Raw genomic sequence first — 20834 nt, 5'->3', positions numbered from 1 at the left:
TACAGGGCCTTGTCCGCCCTCGTATGGAGTATGCATCTCATGTGTGGGGGCTCCACCACACAGCTCTTCTGGACAGAGTGGAGGCAAAGGCTCTTCGTCTCATCAGCTCTCCTCCTCATACTGATAGTCTTCTACCTCTTAAATTCCGCCGCAATGTTGCCTCTTTCTATCTTCTATCGATATTTCCACGCTGACTGCTCTTCTGAACTTGCTAACTGCATGCCTCCCCCCTCCCGCGGCCCTGCACTCGACTTTCTACTCATGCTCATCCCTATACTGTCCAAACCCCTAATTCAAGACTTAACCAGCATCTTCACTCTTTCATCCCTCACGCTGGTAAACTCTGGAACAATCTTCCTTCATCTGTATTTCCTCCAGCCTACGACTTGAACTCTTTCAAGAGGAGGGTATCAGGACACCTCTCCTCCCGAAACTGACTTATCTTTCGGCCACCTCTTTGGATTCTTTTTAGGAGCAGCGAGTAGCGGGCTTTTTTTTTTATTAATGTTTACTTTTTTGTGCCCTTGAGCTGTCTCCTTTGCTGTAAAAAAAAAAAAAAAAAAAAATGTGAAATTATATATATACGCTATATTCACTGGGTCTCATATACTCCTTTTGTTTATTTGTTTGTTTGTGTTTATTTGAATGTTTACTTGTTTTCATATAGTCCACATCTTGCTTTGGAGTCTTGTTCTTCAGGTGATCGCTAGTCTTATTTATATTTTTATTTTATTTAATTATTTTTTTTGCTTTCGTTCTTGAGGCGAATAATCTTCAATCTGCGCGTGTCTTTCTGTATATTATAATGTGTTTATTTACCGATCTGTTTGTGTTTTAACTGTGTGTGTGTGTGTGTGTGTGTGTGTGTGTGTGTGTGTGTGTGTGTGTGTGTGTGTGTTGTGCGCGATGAGGTCTTTCTCCTTCACTTCCCTGTTTATCCTTCTCTCTCTCTCTCTCTCTTTACTTCTCTTATTTATCCTTCTCTCTCGGATGGCTAAGTTGGCGACGCGTGGCCACACCAGCAAGCCTCCGTCCACTGCGTCACACACACACACACACACACACGAGGTTCCTGGTGGCCAGCGGAGCGTGGGGAAGGCTTGGCGGCGGCGACAGAGGCTGCGTGACGCTGCTGGGGGACGCTCATTCATAACTCCTGCCGAGAAGCATTACGCGCGGCGGCGTAGCGTGGAGCGCCCCAAGGCCCGCACCGCCTCGCTGGTCCCACGCCGCGGCCACAGTACCGTCGCCCTCACCGCCAGGAACACTAGATAAATGCTTCTCTCTCTCGCTTTGGAGGAATAAGTCACATTTTATCATCGTTCTTGAGCTTACTGACTTCTTAAGACGAAATGTGGACACGAATTATTTAGAAGAACATATTTTTTATTTACTTATTCAGGTTAAAGGAGAGACTAAGTTATTGTTATTAATGTTACTCTCTCTCTCTCTCTCTCTCTCTCTCTCTCTCTGGTTTCTGACCCATTAATACCGCCAAAAACATCAATAATTAACAATATCTTTAGTTAAATATCGTTACTTTATTTTTTACAACAAAGGAGACAGCTCAAGGGCACAAAAAAAGGAAACAACAATAATAAAATAAGCCCGCTACTCGCTGCTCCTAAAATAAAAGAATCAAAAGAGGTGGCCGAAAGAGAGGTCAATTTCGGGTGACACAGTTTTGGGTCTAGGGACGGTATTGCCAGATGTGTCCGCCTCGCACATCCGTACACAATATCCAAAGGCCGAAGAAGGAGATCAGTCGGGTTCTCAGGAGTGCTTTTTCACGTTCTTTGTACACAGAAGAAATGTCAAACTATCACCAGGGTCATAAAACTACCCTTGAAAAGACCCACAACTCTTACGAAAGCCAGGTTCAATTGTGTGTGCCCGGGCGCCGAATTGTGTTTGAATATGACCCTGACACCGATAAATGCAATGTTCTGGAGTGCTTATTCACAATATACAAAAGAGATGCCAAACTATCACCAGGGTCATAAAACTACCCTTGAAAAGACCCACAACTCTTACGAAAGCCAGGTTCAATTGTGGGTGCCCGGGCGCCGAATTGTGTTTGAATATGACCCTGACACCGATAAATGCTATGTTCTTGAGTGCTTATTCACGCTCTTGATATACAAAAGAGATGCCAAATTATCACCAGGGTCATAAAACTACCCTTGAAAAGACCCACAACTCTTACGAAAGCCAGGTTCAAATGTATGTGCTAGGGCGCCAAAATGTGTTTGAATATGACGCTGACACCGATAAATGCAATGTTCTGGAGCATTTTCATGTTGTTGGTACAGAAGAAATGTCAAACTGGTGATAAAACTACCCTGGAAAATAAATAGACCCACAACTCCTATGAAAACCAGGTCAAATGTGTGTGCTCGGGAGCCGAAATGTTTATGAATATGACTTTGAAACTGATAAATGCAATGTTCGAAGTACTGTAATCTTGTAAAGTTGGAAAGTTTCGTTTAGTCGGCGCAACATCTGTGGTCATATACCGGAGAGAGACAGAAGGGGAAGGAATTAAAGGAGAAGGGAACAGACCCCAGGAGACGGGACACTGCTGGGTGGACAGGGGCGTAGGGTATCGGAAAAGCCGCCCACATTTTTCCACTCCGCCCGGGAATCGAACCCGGGCTCTCTCGATTGTGAGCCGAGTGTGCTAACCACTGCACCACGAAACCCCCATTAATCTTATAACGTACAGATGATCACAGCACCGCCACAGGACGCCGCACAGCCTTCCTCTCCGCGCCACGGGTTGTCAGGCGTCATGCACAGCTTCTAACAGATTTCTTTCTTGCGTCAGCGTTGCGTCAGCGCCGTCATCTCGCCGTCAAGCGTGGCGGCCACTCGCGTCACCTGCCGCTAACCACGAGTTGACCTTCCGGCCACGCGCGGCGCCGCCCTGACCACCAGACGCGTTACCGAGGGAAGCTGTGGAGGGGAGCCTTCAATTATGTGTGTGTATGTGTATGTGTGTGTGTGTGTGTGTGTGTGTGTGTGTAAGAAGAGGTAAGGAGAGACTCATGTATGATAATTCTGAGTGGAAATCATAACCGGAGTATAATCCAGAACACCTCCTTGTTAATTTTGAAGCTACAGCCGAGCATCATTACTAGGGAACCACATACCCGTAGAGAGATCGGGAAGACGCGGGCGAGAAGGGATGGAGCTGGGCGAGGCAGGGCAGGGAGGGGCGGGCGGGGCATGGGGGAAGGGGGGGGCGGTACAGTCATAAGCATCAACGAGGATAAGCCTTTAATTAACCAGCGGCCGAGGAAAACACCAACGCGTGACCCGTAATGGATTGGGGCGGCGGCAGTGGCTTTGGTGTTGTGTGTTGTTGTTGTTATTACTATTATTATTATTATTGTGGTCATCATTAATCATAGCAGCAGCGTTGACAAGGAGGTGCGGGTCGGGGTTGTCGGGGTTGTCTGCGTTTTGTGTGTCTCCCAAACTCTCTCTTCTTTGCTCCCCCTCGGCGTGTCAGTCCTCCGTGGGGCGTCGTCGAGGCGGGACACTCGTGGCCGCAGGTCCTCCCCACCGATAAGCCGTGTCCAGAGGCGTCGCACGGACCCTCGAGACCGTTAGCCGCTGTTATTAGCCTGTATATAATTGTGATGACCGTCTGTTGTTATTATTATTATTTTTTTCTTCCTTTTTTCCTTATTCTTATTTTTACTCTTCTTGTTGTTTTTCTCACTCCTCTTTTTCTTCTTCTTCTTCTTCTTATTATTATTATTATTATTATCATCATCATCATCATCGTTATTATCATTGTTATTATTATTATTATTATAAGTAGTAGTAGTAGTAGTGGTAGTAGTTGTAGTAGCAGTTGTAGTAGTAGTATTAGTAGCAATAAGTACACACACACACACACACACCGCTTTTCTACCTTTGTGTCTTAATCGCGGGTGCCGGGGAGGCGTAATGACGGTTGGGGGGTGGGGGGGTGGGGGAGCGAAGAGGGGCGAGGCGGGGAAGGTGGGGAAGGTTGGGGTAATTATTTAATCGACGGTGTGGGGGACGAGGTGCGTGTGCGTGCGTGCGTGCGTGCGTGCGTGTGTGTGTTGGTGTAGGTGCGCAGTTGTGGGTGAAATGCAGGTATTCTTGGCAGCGTGTGTCGTCACGGGGCTGTCGTAACGCCGCGGCCCGGATGTGGAGGACGGGCGGGGCGGCAGGGTGGGGGGGGGGCACGAGGGAGCGAGGGGGGCACTAGGGTCATTGGGATGCTTCTCGAGGCGCTGATGAGGCGGAAAGTTGGAAAGTTTGGTTTAGTCGGCGCAACATCTGTGGTCATATGCCGGAGAGAGACAGAAGGGGAAGGAATTATAGGAGAAGGGAACAGATCTCAGGAGACGGGACACAACCCCCAATTAATACCTGGTACCCATTCACTGTTGGGTGGACAGGGGCGTAGGGTATCGGAAAAGCCGCCCCAATTTTTCAACTCCACCGGGGAATCGAACCCGGGCTCTCTTGGTTGTGAGCCGAGTGTGCTAACCACTGCACCATGAAGCCCCCTAACTGATGAGGCGGCCACCACGGTTTGCCGGGGTGGGCAGGGCGTGAAAGGGGGCGGGGGCACCACACCACCTCTGCCAGGCCAACTCGTGGGAATTTTACGTGTAGCAGCGACGGGCCAAATTTCTGCCATGATACAAACCCCCCAAAAATAGATGACGCATAAACTGATCACAAATGCGTTGATATATATTATGAAATGGTTTGCGTGAGTGATGATTCTTTCTCATTATTCTCGCTTAGAGGGACCTTTAAGAAACATGGTCCCCGCAGCTACCGGGTTAAAGGGCCAATGAGATAGAGATGAGCTATAATGTATGCACCCACCTCTATCTTTTCCCACACCACTACTACTACTACTACTACTACTACTACTACTACTACTACTACTACCAATAATAATAATAATAATAATAATAATAATAATAATAATAATAATAATAATAATAATAATAATGATAATAATAATAATAATAATAATAATAATAATAATACAGCCATTAACATTGCTTCGCTTATATCCATTTACCTCCAAGAATTAAGTGTCATCTCTCCTACTAGTTGGTCACTCTGGTATGTATCATGACTATTGAAAAATGAAAGAGAAGAAGCTGAAGAAAGGTTTATTTTTATTCTTCATGTCGCGGATACACTATTGCGCGTCATGACGCATTACAAGCCTCGCTGTTCTGTGCAGCTACTTTGTATTGCAGGACGCAGGCTAACGTTGTGTTCGTGTTAGGCAACTTTGGGTGTGTCTGGCGTACACGTCCACGCCGCACGGGCACCTCCACAGCGACGAGGAGGCGTGGAGCGCGCGGCGTGGTGGTGGTGGTGGTGTGGCGGCGCCTCGTGCAGGTGACCCTCGCACCACTAACAGGACCGGCGGGGGTGCGAGGCCCCGTTACATCCTCACACCGCTGCTCCGCCGGCCCTTCCTCCCGCTGCCGCCCGCCACACCTGCCTCCACGTGCCCGCGGCTGCTGCCCGCGGCGACGCGCTCAGCCCTAGCCGCCGCCCTCCCGAGGCAGCGGCGTGGAGACAGATGGCTTAATTTTTTCTGTTTTTACCGGTGTGGACGTGTTTTTTACAGTAATATTATGCAGTATATTGTTAGTAAAGTCCCGTCAGCCTTATGTCTTGGTAGTCTCATTGTCACGGAGCTTTGTAAGAGTCCCCTCTGAGTGTGCAGTGTGACAACCCTCACGACACACACACACACAGCCCGGTGCCCGTGGCGCTTAGCGGTCAGCGAGGCCTTGGTGGTTAGCAGCACGCCTGGCCCACAACAGTCCCGTGGTCGGTCCTTAGGCGGCGTGAAGATATGGGCGGTCCATCTCCTACCTCCATGGTCTCCTCGCAGCCTTGCCTCTGTTACTCAGCAGTTTTTACACTCGCAGAGAATAGCTGGTGTTGCTGCGTCCATGGTTCCCTGCACGTCGTCCCTCACAGCACTCGTCTGTTGCTCCGTAGCGCGGTAAGGCTCGGCAGTAAGGGGACGGACCTTACTCGCACAGGGCACCCGAGGATGTTTTAAAAGCTTAAGACGACCCTTCCTCCTGTGCGTGTGCCGTTACCCTTGGCCTGTACGCCTCAACACAGCACGGTGGTCGCGACGCGTGCTGTGTCGTCCACGCCTCCGCCACACACACTCATGCTTCTGTGTGACTCGACAAGATATTTTGTTGTCACGTTTCATCAGTGGAGCGGCTCTTGTCGACTATGCGCCACGCGCCACTAACTTGCCTGCTTGGGCTGGGCTGGGGCCGAATACATCCAGCCCTCAAGCATGCATGCCTACGGTATATAGGGCGTAGTAAAAAAAAAAAATAACCTCTTTGAAAATAAACCGATGATACGCATTCCACAGTAAACAATTCACAGACTAAAACTTTCATGTCAAAAATTAAATTATCTGACAACCCGCAAAAACACTACCGTCGTTCTTAGGGGGGAAAAGAGGAAAAGTTTAGCGGAAGCGAGGGCGACGATTGCTGAGGTGGAGAGGGAGGAGGCGGGAAGCGGTGTGCGGAGGAGGGAGGGAGGGAGGGAGGGAAGTTTTCGTTCACGAGTGGTGGTGCATGACAGACCCGAAGCAATGACACGCGTTTGTGTGTGGGAGGGGGAGGGGGGAGGGGGCGGGGGAGGGCGGGGAGGGGGAGGGGGAGGGGATGTGCCTACCTGTTTGTTACCTGTTCTTGCCTCGTATTTCTTTTTCGCGACTGAATTCATCTCGTAATGTCGCGCTGATCGAACCACAGTATCGCGGAACACACATCATACTTATAACTAGTTTGTTCACACACACACACACACACACACACACACACACACACACACAGTTAATTTTTTTTATTCTTTTATTTTCGTTTTTTTTTTTTACTGTGTGTGTGTGTGTGTGTGTGTGTGTGTGTCGCCCTTCACACTTGTCTGCGGCGAAGGAGGCAGCCAAGGACACAACAAAACAGAAATTATACAAGTCCTCTATTTGCTGCTCCCCCAAAATCAGAACACGAGTATAAAAAGCGTGACCAGATTAGATGGGGAAGGTGTCGTGATGCTTTCTTCCTCCTGAAAGCGTCCACATCCTAGGAGGGAGGCAAGAGTGATGACGAAGGGAGTGAATGGGATGCAAGAAGGAAGATGCGGGGTATATCTTGCCTTAGGAAGTTGGACAGCATAGGAATGGACATGAAGACGAAGGGAGTGAATGGGATGAGAGAAGGAAGATGCGGGGTATATCTTGCTTTAGGAAGTTGGACAGCATAGGAATGAACAAGAAAGTGATGTTTTTCTTTTCCCTTTGGACATAGAGACGAAGGTAGTGAATGAGATGAAAGAAGGAAGATACTGAGTAAATCTTAAGTGCACTAGGAAAATATACGGCGCAGGAATGAATAGAAAACAGCGGAAACATTGATCTTTTTTTATATATGGAAATAGTAGAGACAATGGAAGTTAATGGGATGGGGGAAGAAAGATGCTGGCTAAATCTTTCAATAGGAACATAAACAGCACAGGAATGAATAGTAAACAGTGAAGACATTGATCTTTTTATTTACTAGGTTCAGGAATCCCCTCCATCCCATCATTGGACGTCTTAAGGGGCTATCACACTGGGCAAAATTTCCGTGGATCTTCAGTCAAACCACGATTCCCGCTGGCGTGGTTCTCATATTTCCGTGGTTTTCTGACGCGTCCACGATCTTCCAAAGCTACGGTAGATTTCACTGAAGGATGACGGTATTACTCACCATCATCATCATCAGCAATAACAAGAAACGAATGAGAATCACGCTAGCGGAAATCGTGGTTTGACTGAAGATCGACGGAAAATTTGCCCAGTGTAATAACCCCTTTAGGAATTCGAGTGTAGTTGACCCGCCAGATGCGAAAAGCCTCCCATACTCATTCCGCCAGGGGGGTACCTCTCTGGCTGACCGGTTAGGGAGTGGCTTTCCCGTCTCGCTAGTCGCGGGTTCGATTCCCCGGTACCGGTAATATCCTTTCCGAGACTGAATTGAGTTTTCGTGTGGCGGTATGGTAACGATTTTTTTTTTTTACAACAAAGGAGACAGCTCAATAAAAAAAGCCCTCTACTCGCTGCTCCTATACAAAGAATCAAAAGAGGTGGCCGAAAGAGAGGTCAATTTCGGGCATTACACAAGGGCCATAGATGAAGAAACTGCCGTTGTTGGCCCCGGCCCGCCAGCAGGTGTAAGAACCATTAGGGACACTGGGCAGGTGCGTGAGTGGCCGGAGCACCGCAACGCCGCCCCGCCAAGCGGTCACTAAGGGCCATATTTTTAAACGTATCGCACTCCCATTACGACTATTTTTCCCAGGACTCAGAGAAGATTAACTGGGTTTTCGGATGTGATTTTTCCGTTCAGGGAACATACATCGTGTGCAGCTATCACCAGGACCTCGAAACAGTCCATGGAAAATAAGAACATAAGAACATAAGAACGTAAGGAGTCTGCAAGAGGCCAGTTGGCCTATACCAGGCAGCTCCTGTACACTCTATTGGTGAACCAATTCTTGCCTATGTCTTTGTTGAATCTGAATTTGTCTAACTTAAAACCATTGCCACGCGTCCTACCTGGCTCTTTTACTATCAAAATCTTATTGACATCCCCTTTATTAAAGCCCTTCATCCATTTATAGTCTTCGATCAAGTCTCCTCGCAACCTTCGCCTTTCTAGAGAGTGTAGATTTAAATGCTTCAGTCTGTCTTCATAAGGCAAGTTTCTCACCCCCTGAATCATCTTCGTCATCCTCCTCTGTACAGATTCTAACATCTTGATATCCATTCTATAGTAGGGGGACCAGAACTGAACTGCATAATCGAGATGAGGTCTAACTAGTGCTCAGTGAAGTTTGAGGATGACTTCAGCGCTCCTATTGCTTACGCTCCTTGAGATGAAACCAAGTACTCTGTTTGCCCGGTTTTTAGCCTGAATGCATTGAGCCCTAGGACGGAGGTCAGCGCTCACTAGGACTCCTAAGTCTCTCTCACGCCCAGACCTGCTTAGAGGAGTGTCATTTAAGGAGTAATTGTGTGAGGGATTATTCCTACCTACACTCAAAATGCTACACTTCCCGACATTGAATTCCATCTGCCACTTCCCCGCCCAATCAAGCTCAGCAACTTCTTGTGATCTTGTAAACGTGTGATTTTCTTTTCCGTTCAAGTTGCAGAAGTCGTGTAGAACTATCACCAGGATCATAAAACCGTCCTTGAAAACCCCCAGCAACTTCTTCTACGAGAGGCTTTCCAAAGTGGCGAAGTGGGGCGCCTGTAAGTTTTACCCGTCCGCTGCGATTGGTACGTTTTTGCCTTCACTGGTAGCCTGGTAACATATAGTCCCAGGTCTTTCTCTGCCTCTGTGGTGGATAATGGAGTGTTTCCCATGTGGTATTGGTGTGCTGGATATCCCTTCACTGGTAGCCTGGTAACATATAGTCCCAGGTCTTTCTCTGCCTCTGTGGTGGATAATGGAGTGTTTCCCATGTGGTATTGGTGTGCTGGATATCCCTTCACTGGTAGCCTGGTAACATATAGTCCCAGGTCTTTCTCTGCCTCTGTGGTGGATAGTGGAGTGTTTCCCATGTGGTATTGGTATGCTGGATATCCCTTCACTGGTAGCCTGGTAACATACACTCCCAGGTCTTTCTTTGCCTCTGTGGTGGATAATGGAGTGTTTCCCGTGTGGTATTGGTGTGCTGGATATCCCTTCACTGGTAGCCTGGTAACATATAGTCCCAGGTCTTTCTCTGCCTCTGTGGTGGATAGTGGAGTGTTTCCCATGTGGTATTGGTGTGCTGGATATCCCTTCACTGGTAGCCTGGTGACATATAGTCCCAGGTCTTTCTCTGCCTCTGTGGTGGATAATGGAGTGTTTCCCGTGTGGTATTGGTGTGCTGGATATCCCTTCACTGGTAGCCTGGTAACATATACTCCCAGGTCTTTCTCTGCCTCTGTGGTGGATAGTGGAGTGTTTCCCATGTGGTATTGGTGTGCTGGATATCCCTTCACTGGTAGCCTGGCAACATACACTCCCAGGTCTTTCTCTGCCTCTGTGGTGGATAGTGGAGTGTTTCCCATGTGGTATTGGTGTGCTGGATATCCCCTCCCAAGGTGCATGACTATATTTTTCTTCATTGAATTGTAGCAGCCACTTTTTGTTCCATTTTTGTAGCTTGGTGATGTCTTCTTGTTGGAAATCCACAGTCAAGGGGTGCTTTGTAACACCTTCCCCGCCGACGACAGCTGTGTGGCCCCGCACCGCACGTTCAGCGCTGCGAGACCCGACGCTGCGGGGTTACGAAGCGTTTTCCACGGAGGGGGGAAAGTGCTCAAATCCGGGTCGTTTTTCCGCTGGTTTAATTCCAGATCGCGTAGCGTCGTTGTAATTAGTGTGATAAATCGCGCGGCGGAACAGTGTAGCGGCGCTGATGACGGACATTATGTGATTATGGAGGGAAGGAGGGGGGAGGGAGGAGGGAAAGGGGGAGAAGTTGGAGGGAGTAAGGAACTGAAGGAGGGGAGGGAAGAAGACAAGAAGACAAGAAGGTTTAGAAGTTGGAGGCAAGGAAGGAAGGAGGGAGAGAAGAAGGTTGAGAAGTTGGAGGGAAGGAGGGAAAAGGGAGAAGTTGGAGGGAGTAAGGAACTGATGGAGAGGAGGGGAGGAAACAAGAGGAGGAGGAGGTTAACCAGTTGGAGGAAAGGAGGGAGGGAGGGAGAGAAGAAGGTTGAGAAGTTAGAGGAGAGAAGGATGGAGGGGGGAGGTGAGAAGGAAGGAAAGGATAGGGCGGGCGAGGGGAGGTGAGGAGAGAAGGATGGAGGGGGAGGTGAGAAGGAAGGAAAGGATAGGGCGGGCGAGGGGAGGTGAGGAGAGAAGGAAGGAGGGGGAAGGTGAGGCGGGCAAGAACTAGATACCTCATCCTCTATATATAGCCAGGCAGGTCGGGGCAGGGCAGGGCAGGCCGGGGCAGGTCGTGCAGGAACAGCTAACACTTGTGAGCTTGTGTGCACTTTATTCATTTAGTAGTTGTCAAAAGTCTTAGGGTCGTATTTTAAAACATTTCGTCGCCCAAGTTCACATATTTGACAAGGCTTTCGTAGGAGTTTTGGGCATTTCCAGGAGTAGTTTTATGACCCTGGTGGTAGTCTGACCCTTCCTCTGTACCGTGAACCTAAAGAAACATACATTTGACAAGGCTTTCGTAGGAGTTTGGGGCATTTCCAGGAGTAGTTTTATGACCCTGGTGGTAGTCTGACCCTTCCTCTGTACCGTGAACCTAAAGAAACATACATTTGACAAGGCTTTCGTAGGAGTTTGGGGCATTTCCAGAAGTAGTTTTATGACCCTGGTGTTAGTCTGACCCTTCTTCTGTACCGTGAACCTAAAGAAACATACATTTGACAAGGCTTTCGTAGGTGTTTGGGGCATTTCCAGAAGTAGTTTTATGACCCTGGTGGTAGTCTGACCCTTCCTCTGTACCGTGAACCTAAAGAAACACACATTTGACAAGGCTTTCGTAGGAGTTTGGGGCATTTCCAGGAGTAGCTTTATGACCCTGGTGGTAGTCTGACCCTTCCTCTGTAACGTGAACCTAAAGAAACACTCATTAGAACCCGACTGATCCTTTCTTTGACCTTCATTACTAAACATTTCCTCGCCAAAGTTCACATATTTGACATGGCTTTCGTAGGAGCTGTAGGCCTTTCCAGGGGTAGTTTTATGACCCTGGTGAACCTTAAAAAACACTCATGAAAACCAGATTGATCCCCTCTTTGACCTTTAGAAATAGTTGATGTGAGAAGCGATGATGTCTTAAAATATGGCCCTTACCTCCGTATTTTTTCAAACGCTTTTGGCTCCATCTCTCCTCCATATTTTCGGGCTGGCAACAAAAGCGTAATTGGACGGTGAATGAAGCTCGTACGGGAACCTGAATGGCCGGGGTGAATGTCTTATTATTGGTGTACCTGGCCTTACCTGTCCGTCTGTCTGTCTGTCTGTCTGTCTGTCTGTCTGGATGGATGGATAAATGGATGGATGGATGTTTCTGTCTCTCTCTGCTTCTGTGTCTGTTTTCTTACATCAACTTTCCAAAGGCCAAAAAAAAGATTAATCGGGTTCTCATGAGTGGTTTTTTTATAAGTTCATGGTACAGAAGATGAGTCAAACTACCACCAGGGTCATTAAATTATCCCTGGAAATGCCCCAAGCTCCTACGAAGGCCTAGTCAGATACGTGTGCTTGGTCCTCGAAATCTTTACAAATACGACACTAACTTAGGGGCCATATTACTAAACATTTCGTCACCAAAGTTCACATATTTGACAAGGCTTTCCTAGGAGCTTTGGGCATTTCCAGAAGTAGTTTTATGACCCTGGTGTTAGTCTGACCCTTCCTCTGTACCGTGAACCTAAAGAAACATACATTTGACAAGGCTTTCCTAGGAGTTTGGGGCATTTCCAGAAGTAGTTTTATGACCCTGGTGGTAGTCTGACCCTTCTTCTGTACCGTGAACCTAAAGAAACATACATTTGACAAGGCTTTCCTAGGAGTTTGGGGCATCTCCAGAAGTAGTTTTATGACCCTGGTGGTAGTCTGACCCTTCCTCTGTACCGTGAACCTAAAGAAACATACATTTGACAAGGCTTTCGTAGGAGTTTGGGGCATTTCCAGAAGTAGTTTTATGACCCTGGTGGTAGTGTGACCCTTCCTCTGTACCGTGAACCTAAAGAAACATACATTTGACAAGGCTTTCGTAGGAGTTTGGGGCATTTCCAGAAGTAGTTTTATGACCCAGGTGTTAGTCTGACCCTTCTTCTGTAACGTGAACCTAAAGAAACATACATTTGACAAGGCTTTCGTAGGAGTTTGGGGCATTTCCAGAAGTAGTTTTATGACCCTGGTGGTAGTCTGACCCTTCCTCTGTACCGTGAACCTAAAGAAACATACATTTGACAAGGCTTTCCTAGGAGTTTGGGGCATTTCCAGAAGTAGTTTTATGACCCTGGTGGTAGTCTGACCCTTCCTCTGTACAATGAACCTGAAGAAACACTTATTAGAACCCGATTGATCCCTTCTTTGACCTTCAGAAATAGTTGATATGAGAAGCGAATGTGTCTTATAATACTTACCCAAGACCCGAAATGTTTGAGAGCACGTGGCCAGTTCGACAATCCAATACCGTGTCATTGTTAGCGTCCAAAACAAACTATATTTCCCACAGTGATCCATTATTTCTACTCAACACCAGATACTAATAAAGAGATTCCCTGTGTGGTTTCCTAAAATTTCCTTCTCTTTTTATATCAACGCCAAACACTAGAACAATAAGGAGTTTTGGTCGTGTTTTCTGTTTGGTTGGGGCGCTCACAAATTTAGTGTATTGGACTGTAAAACTGACCAGGTATTACAAGACAGTATCGCTTCTCACATCAGTTATTTCTAAAGGTCAAAGAGGAGATCAATCAGGTTCTAATGAGTGTTTCTTTAGGTTCATGGTACAGAGGAAGGGTCAAACTACTACCAGGGTCATGAAACTGCTCCTGGAAATGCCCACAACACCTACGAAAGCCTTGTCAAATATGTGAACTTGGGGGACGAAATGTTTTGTAATGAAGTTCAAAGAGGGGATCAATCAGGTTCTAATGAGTGTTTCTTTAGGCTCATGCTACAGAGGAAGGGTCAAACTACTACCAGGGTCATGAAACTACCCCTGGAAATGCCCACAACACATACGAAAGCCTTGTCAAATATGTGAACTTGGGCGACGAGATGTTTAGTAATGAAGTTCAAAGAGGGGATCAGTCAGGTTCTAATGAGTGTTTCTTTAGGCTCATGCTACAGAGGAAGGGTCAAACTACTACCAGGGTCATGAAACTGCCCCTGGAAATGCCCACAACACCTACGAAAGCCTTGTCAAACATGTGAACTTGGGCGACGAGATGTTTTAAAATACGACCCATAGTCTTTTACGTGTCTGAAGGTATTGGTCGCTTCTTGAAGGTAACACAACGCGGCGCTTCACATCCTCTTGATGCCTAAGCTCGTCACATCTCGGGTTGCAGGTCAAGGAACGCTGCGATTGGAACGGATTCGGCTTTCACTGGTAGCCTGGTAACATATAGTCCCAGAGTGTTTCCCATGTGGTATTGGTGTGCTGGATATCCTCTCCCAAGGTGCAGGACTTTACATTTTTCTTCATTGAATTGTAGCAGCCACTTTTTGTTCCATTCCTGTAGCTTGGTGATGTCTTCTTGTAGGAAATTCGCGGTCAAGAGGTTAAGCGGATCAAGGAAAGTCTGCGCCGGTCAGGTCAGGGTGTTGGCAAGGCCTACCAGGTGCGCAGGTCTGCCAGCCAACTCGTGTCTACGCAGCGATTCTCAGGAAGACATAAATGACAGCCAGTGAATATTCCAACGGGTGGAGACAACTAAGTCACGGATGTTTGTCGTTATCTGAGCCGAGTAATAATTTTCTGTGACAACACTTTCTTGTTCTAGTCTCTAAATTGACACTATTTTTTTTTTTTTGGGGGGGGGAAGAGGGGAGGGTGAAACCATTGTGAGATGATCTGGCCCAAAGATGGAAGCTGGTCAGCAAACCCGTCTACATGTCTCGGCCGAGCGTCTCCAGCCCGTGCCGCGGCTCAAGAAACCGGTTGACAAAACTCCAACGCCCTTATTACAGGGATGTGTCCTTTCCTGAACCTGACCCCATCGCTGCCAGCTTTCTATGAACCACTTTTACGGATAAGTAATTATTTATGGGTAGGCGGTGGCTGAGTGGTAGCGTGCTGGGCCCACATTCACCGCGTGATGGACGACGCGAGATCGAATCCCCACGCTACCACCTGGGATTTTTTAGTCACCGCCGAGTGGCTTAAAACTACCCACATGCTGTCCTGAAGACCACCCATCAACCCGGACTCTAGAGGAAACCGTCCAAGTAAATGAAGGAGTTCCGGGGGGCAGCATGAGCCAGGAGAAGATGGCGCCACTATAAACACTTGCCTGCGCCATGACGGGCTGGGGCCGACTACCATCCAGGCCCCTCAAGCAAGCCTACCGGCGCTAAATGCGTAGAAAAACAAACAAACAAAAAAAATGAAACAAAATTACCTCAGTTAATAATACTATGGCGTAAACAAACAATAACTGCAAGTGAATTATGTGGATTTTAGCAAAAGTTCAAACAGTTTAAGAGCCGCCGCTAGTTCCCTGAGTTGGTAATAGCTGACAGGTATTAGTATTATGGCCGAAAACCTGTACACTAAGGTTGATATCGGTTAGGCGTGTATGAGTGAGTGGCGTCTCACGACCACTACGCGCCTTGTCTCCTGACCCGACACCCGCTGAGTGGTTTTCCGTGTCGTCAGTGTCGCTGCATCTCGCGTCATGTCGGGCGCGGTGCAGCGGCTGAAGTGCATCGCAACGTCCAATTTTGTTTCGTCCGGCTAAATTTGGTAACTATATATGATAACTGTATTTTGGCCTCTTTTTCTGACTCTTTTCTTATATGGAACAATGTGCTTTTTGTGTGTGTAGTCTTGTGTTGCCGGCGGTCCGCTCTATGCTGCAGCAACACAGTACAAAGGAATGGTTGGTTCCCGCCGCCAGCAAACTATTTACTTTCCCTTGTGTCCTGCGGCGTGACATACCGGAAGGGAAAGAGCGAAAGTTGTCGAGGCGAACCGAGGCGGGCGCGAGGCAGGTAAATACGTGGCGTGCTCTGGCCGAGAGACTTTTAGTGTCCTGTTACGAAACGCTCAAGACGCCGCCACCTCGTAACACGCTGCTGGTCCTGTGCTGGCAGATAGAAGGGAAATGATGGGTGTAAGTTGTGTCCGTGTGTGGGGGTGTGTGGGTGTGGGTGTAAGGTGTGTCTGTGTGGGGGTGTGGGTGGCTGTGGGTGGGTGTATGTTTGTGGGTATAAGTTGTGTCCATGTGTGTGGGTGTGGATGTGGGTGTATCTCTGTCTGTCTCTATGTATGTTTATATGTTTGCGTTGATTTATGTTTTACCTGCATTTATATCTCTGTCAATCTATACATAGGGCCGTGTTTTAAGATACCATCGCTTCTCACATCAAGTATTTCTTAAGGTCAAAGAGGGGATCAATCTGCTTTTCATGAGTGTTTTTTAAGGTTCATGGCACAGAAGAAGGGTCAAACTACCACCAGGGTCATACAACTACCCCTGGAAAGGCCTACAGCTCATACAAAAGCCATGTCAAATATGTGAACTTGGGCGACGAAATGTTTTAAAATACGACCCATATACCTATCTTTTACTACCTCTCTATCTGTCTACCGTTTATTTATATCCTTATTTATATTTATTCATCTATATATCACATACATATCTCCATCTGCTTATATATCTTTCTAGTTACCTGTATCTACTAATCTATTTATACAACTATCAATCTATCTGCTTTTCTATTTATCTCTCTCCCTTTCTACCTGTCGTGTCTCTCAGCCTTACCCCCTTTCCTCTCTTCCCTTCTGATGTTGGGTTCCCTTGTTCCAGGAGTGTGAGGGCGCCGCTGACGGGGGTAGGGGAGCGCCGAGCAGCCCCGCACCACTACCCTCCGCCAGGCAGCCGCGCGATCCCGGTGAGTATACCAGAGGGCGCCACTCTTGTCCGGGAGAGCAAGGGGAGGAAGGGCTTATCATAGGGCGGTCCAGAAGCTTGTGTTGTGTGGCAGTGGAAGGGACGCAGCTGTGTTGTCTTTCTTTCATTCTTTACATTTCTTCGTCTTTTCCTTATTTTCTTCTTTCCTTCTTCTTTCTGCCTCTTAGCGTCTCTCAGTACTGTCTTCCTTTCCTTCTTTACCTTCCTTCCTTCCTTCCTTTCCTCCTTTCTTCCTTCCTTCCTTCCTTATCTTCCGTTTTTCCTTCCTTCCTTCCTTTCTTTCTTCCTTCCTTCCTTCCTTATCTTCCTTCTTTTTTTCCTTTCTTCTTTCCTTCTTTCTTTCCTTTCTTCCTTGCTTCCTTCCTTCCTTTCCTTCCTTTCTTCCTTTCCTCCTTCCTTCTTTCTTTCCTTCCTTCCTTCCCCCCTTATCTTCCTTCTTTCTTCCTTTCTGCCTTCCTTCCTTCCTTATCTTCCTTCTTTCTTTCCTTTCTGCCTTCCTTCCTTCCTTCCTTCTTTTCTCTTTCCCTCAACTTCCTTCCAGTCTCTCATAGCCTAACCACACCATACTCACAAGATCGCCACTTCTTCACACATATATAAGCTGTGAGCCTTTCGTCGTATAGTATTTGGCTCTGTGTTTGTGCAGATGTAAGAGTCGACCCAGTACTGTGACCCCAAGAGAACCCTGCACTAGGCGACGCATGACGAGGAGACGGCTGCTCCAGAAGAAAGGTTGTCTTGGAGTGGATAAAAAACAAAGCCGAGAGTTGTCATTTGTATGCTGGCGCTCGCTATCTCGGTGATCGCGGAGGCCGCCAGCTGCCGCCTCCCGCAATGTTCCCACCGCACTGACCGCTGGACCAAGCCGCAATTTTATTTCACATTGGATTCAGCTTTATACTTATCTTCATCACGTGTGTAAAGTAGCACGCAATACACTCTCCACGCAAAGAACTGAGTCTCCAGAATGTGACGCGGCGGGATTTTTGAAGGAAGGCATAAAGCGAAACAAACATGATATCTTCCCAGTCACAAGTTACCGAACATGGCGAGTTTAGTTCCAGTCTTGTTATCGACCCAGTGATGTATTGTCAAGAAGTACATCCTCAGAGTGGGCGAAACGGAGAGATATTTCAGAGAAGGAAAATGAATAGGGCCAAACACAGCCTCCAGTCCGTCACAAGTTAGCGGCTGTAGGTCCATGCCGTCTTGTTATCGCCACAGGAGTGTAAAGTGACCCCCAAGTGGTTGTCACCCTCGGAAGAAAACCTCCGAGGATCGTGCAAAGAAAGGCTTCAAAATTGAGAACAGTCTTGACGCTTCCCGGTGAGGCGGAAGGAGACGCAGAGGAAGTAATGACAGTAAGTAATGTTGGGGGCATGCACTATAGATGCGCCTGGCCCCAGTGCTCACATTCGTCACATTGGCCCATGAACCTGTGCTCGTAATGGAAAAAACACTTGCCATTTGAAAAAACTGCAGAAAAACTTATATAACGCAGTGAAAAATCTCGAAATGTACACCACTGAGTGCCGATGAGTAGAATTCGTTTGCTACCCCGCCTTTCCTCTAGAGGCCCGGGTTCGATACCAGTATTCAGTGGAAGCAATACTGATAAAACTTGGAGGGAAGGTTCCGTGAAGGCCGACGGTAAAGAAATTAAGGAAAAAATACGTCATGAAAAACGCAAAGAGAAAACGTTAACCGTGTAGCAGCGACGGGCCAAATTTGTGGCTTTACCGTGTAGCAGCGACGGGCCATATTTGTGGCTTTACCGTGTAGCAGCGACGGGCCAAATTTGTGGCTTTACCGTGTAGCAGCGACAGGCCAAATTTGTGGCTTTACCGTGTAGCAGCGACGGGCCAAATTTGTGGCTTTACCGTGTAGCAGCGACGGGCCAAATTTGTGCCATGATATAAACCCCCAAAATAGACGATACATAATCTGATCACAAATGCTTTGATATATATTATGAAATGGTTTGTGTGAGGGGTGATTTTTTCTCATTTTTCTCGCTTGGAGGGACCATTAAGAAACATGATCCCCGCTGAAGCAAAAATTATAAGGAAGGAACCAGACCCGGCACCGCCTTCCCCTACCTCACTATCACCCGGCTTGTCACGTTGTCACCCGGCTCCGCACACTGCCGGCGGCGGAAACGGGGTCGCGCGGTGCAAAAACTGTATGATGAGGCAAATTGTGTTGATGGCTCTGAGTTATCACACTCGTTAAAACGGGAACTGCCTGCTGCTGCCTCGCCCCCGCCTCCGTCCCTCCCTCCCTGCCTCCTTCCCTTCCTCTCTCCCTCCCTCCCTCCTTTCTTCCTTTCCTCTCTCCCTCCCTCCCTCCTTCCTTCCTTCCCTCCCTCCTTCCTTCCCTCCCTCCCTCCTTCCCTTCTTCCCTGCCTTCCTTCTCCCTCCCTCCCTGCCTCCTTCCCTCCCTCCCTCCCTCCTTCCCTCCCTCCCTCCCTCCCTCCCTGCCTCCCTGCCTCCTTCCCTTCCTCCCTCCTTCCCTCCCTCCCTGCCTCCTTCCCTCCCTCCCAACCCTAGCCGTGTTTCCGTGTTGGCCACATCTGGTGTTGTTTTTTTTTCTTTATTTTTCTTTATCTCGATGTTCCCACGTTTACCAGTGGAAGTGATGAGCGAGTGAGGACACTGGGTAACTCTTGCATTAGGAAGTTGTGAGTGAGTGCTGCCCGGCATGACCCTGGAAGCCCCGACGAACGTTTGTATTATGGTAAAGGAGACAGTCCAAGGCCTAAGGGCAAGCCTGATGAAGCGTCCACAAAGCTGAGTACGAAGAAACCCCAACAGAGGGTTTGTATAATTCCCGCCAAAGAAGGGTCGACAGTTTTCACAATTTGGTGCAGGCGGTGGCTGAGTGGTAGCGTGCGGGCTCCACATTCACCGCGTGATGGACGACGCGGGTTCGAATCCCCACGCTACCACCTGGGATTCTTCAGTCACCGCCGAGTGGCCTAAGATTACCCACATGCTGTCCTGAAGACCACCCATCAACCCGGACTCTAGAGGAAGCCGTCCAAGTAAATCGAGGAGTTCCGGGGGGCAGCATGAGCCAAGAGAAGATGGCGCCACTATAAAAAAAATTGCCTGCGCCATGACGGGTTGGGGCCGAGTACCATCAAGGCGTAATAGGCTGACACGTAAAAAAAAAAAGAGAATTTCCCTGTTTTCTTACCTTACTGCACCTAACCCTACCTTACCTTATCTTGCCTTACCTAACCTTACCTTACCTTACCTTCCCTTGCATTATCTTACTTTACCTTACCTTACCCAGTCTTACCTTACCTGTTTCCCTTCCTTCCCGTCTCAGCCTTTCACCCATTCCCCAACTTTCCCTTCCCTTCCCTTCCCATCCCTTTCCTTCCTTTCCCTTACTTTACCTTACCTTACGCTACCTTACCTCACCTTACGCTACGTTACCTTACCTTACCTAACCTTCCCTTACCTTACCTTTCCTTACCTTACCTTACTTTACCTTACCTATTTCTCTTTCCCGTCTCACCCTTTCACTCCGCCCTCAATGCCGCCCCCCCGCATTGCCGCCCCCTCACCCCTCCCGTGGCCCTGCGAGAGGCGATAAGCTAACACACAAGAGCTCGTTACTCGTGAAGTGTCTTAAGAGAACACACACACACACACACACACACACACACACACACACACACACACACACACACACACACACAATACGCCGTCCGTTTTGTGCCTCACGGATGGAATGAAAGAACGGACGTAAATAAATATATAGTCCGTCTTCTTAAATTTCTCTATAGGAGCAGCGACTAGCGGGATTTTTTTTTTATTATTGTTTCCTTTTTTTGTGCCCTTGAGCTGTCTCCTTTGTTGGAAAAAAAGAATGTATCAGCGCCTCAGTTCGCTGTTTCAAAAGCCTCTCGTAGAAGTTCCTGGGATTCTCATAGACTGTTTTGTGATGCTGTATTTTTATTTTTTTATATTTTTACGACAAAGGAGACAAAAAAAGGAAACAATTATGTAAAAAAAGCCCGCTACTCGCTGCTCCTACAAAAAAAAGAATCAAAAGAGGTGGCCGAAAGGGAGGTCAATTTCGGGAGGAGAAATTGGTGAGAGTTTTACGCGGC

At 47.9% G+C, this 20834-nt stretch overlaps 1 protein-coding gene across 2 annotated transcripts in view; it reads left to right on the top strand.

The window, feature by feature from the left end:
• Positions 1-20834, top strand: part of LOC126990240 (uncharacterized) — a 158865-nt gene that overhangs the window by 84615 nt on the left and 53416 nt on the right. For both annotated transcript variants that reach the window (XM_050848795.1, XM_050848799.1), the window contains one exon: positions 16607-16691. The gene's annotated coding sequence lies outside the window, so the exon portion shown is untranslated. The remainder of the gene's footprint in view (positions 1-16606; positions 16692-20834) is intronic.

This window comes from Eriocheir sinensis, chromosome 6 (genome assembly GCF_024679095.1).
Source record: "Eriocheir sinensis breed Jianghai 21 chromosome 6, ASM2467909v1, whole genome shotgun sequence".
Taxonomy (NCBI): Eukaryota; Metazoa; Arthropoda; class Malacostraca; order Decapoda; family Varunidae; genus Eriocheir; species Eriocheir sinensis.
The sequence above is the reverse complement of the archived record's forward strand: the minus strand, read 5'-3'. Positions and strand labels throughout refer to the sequence as shown.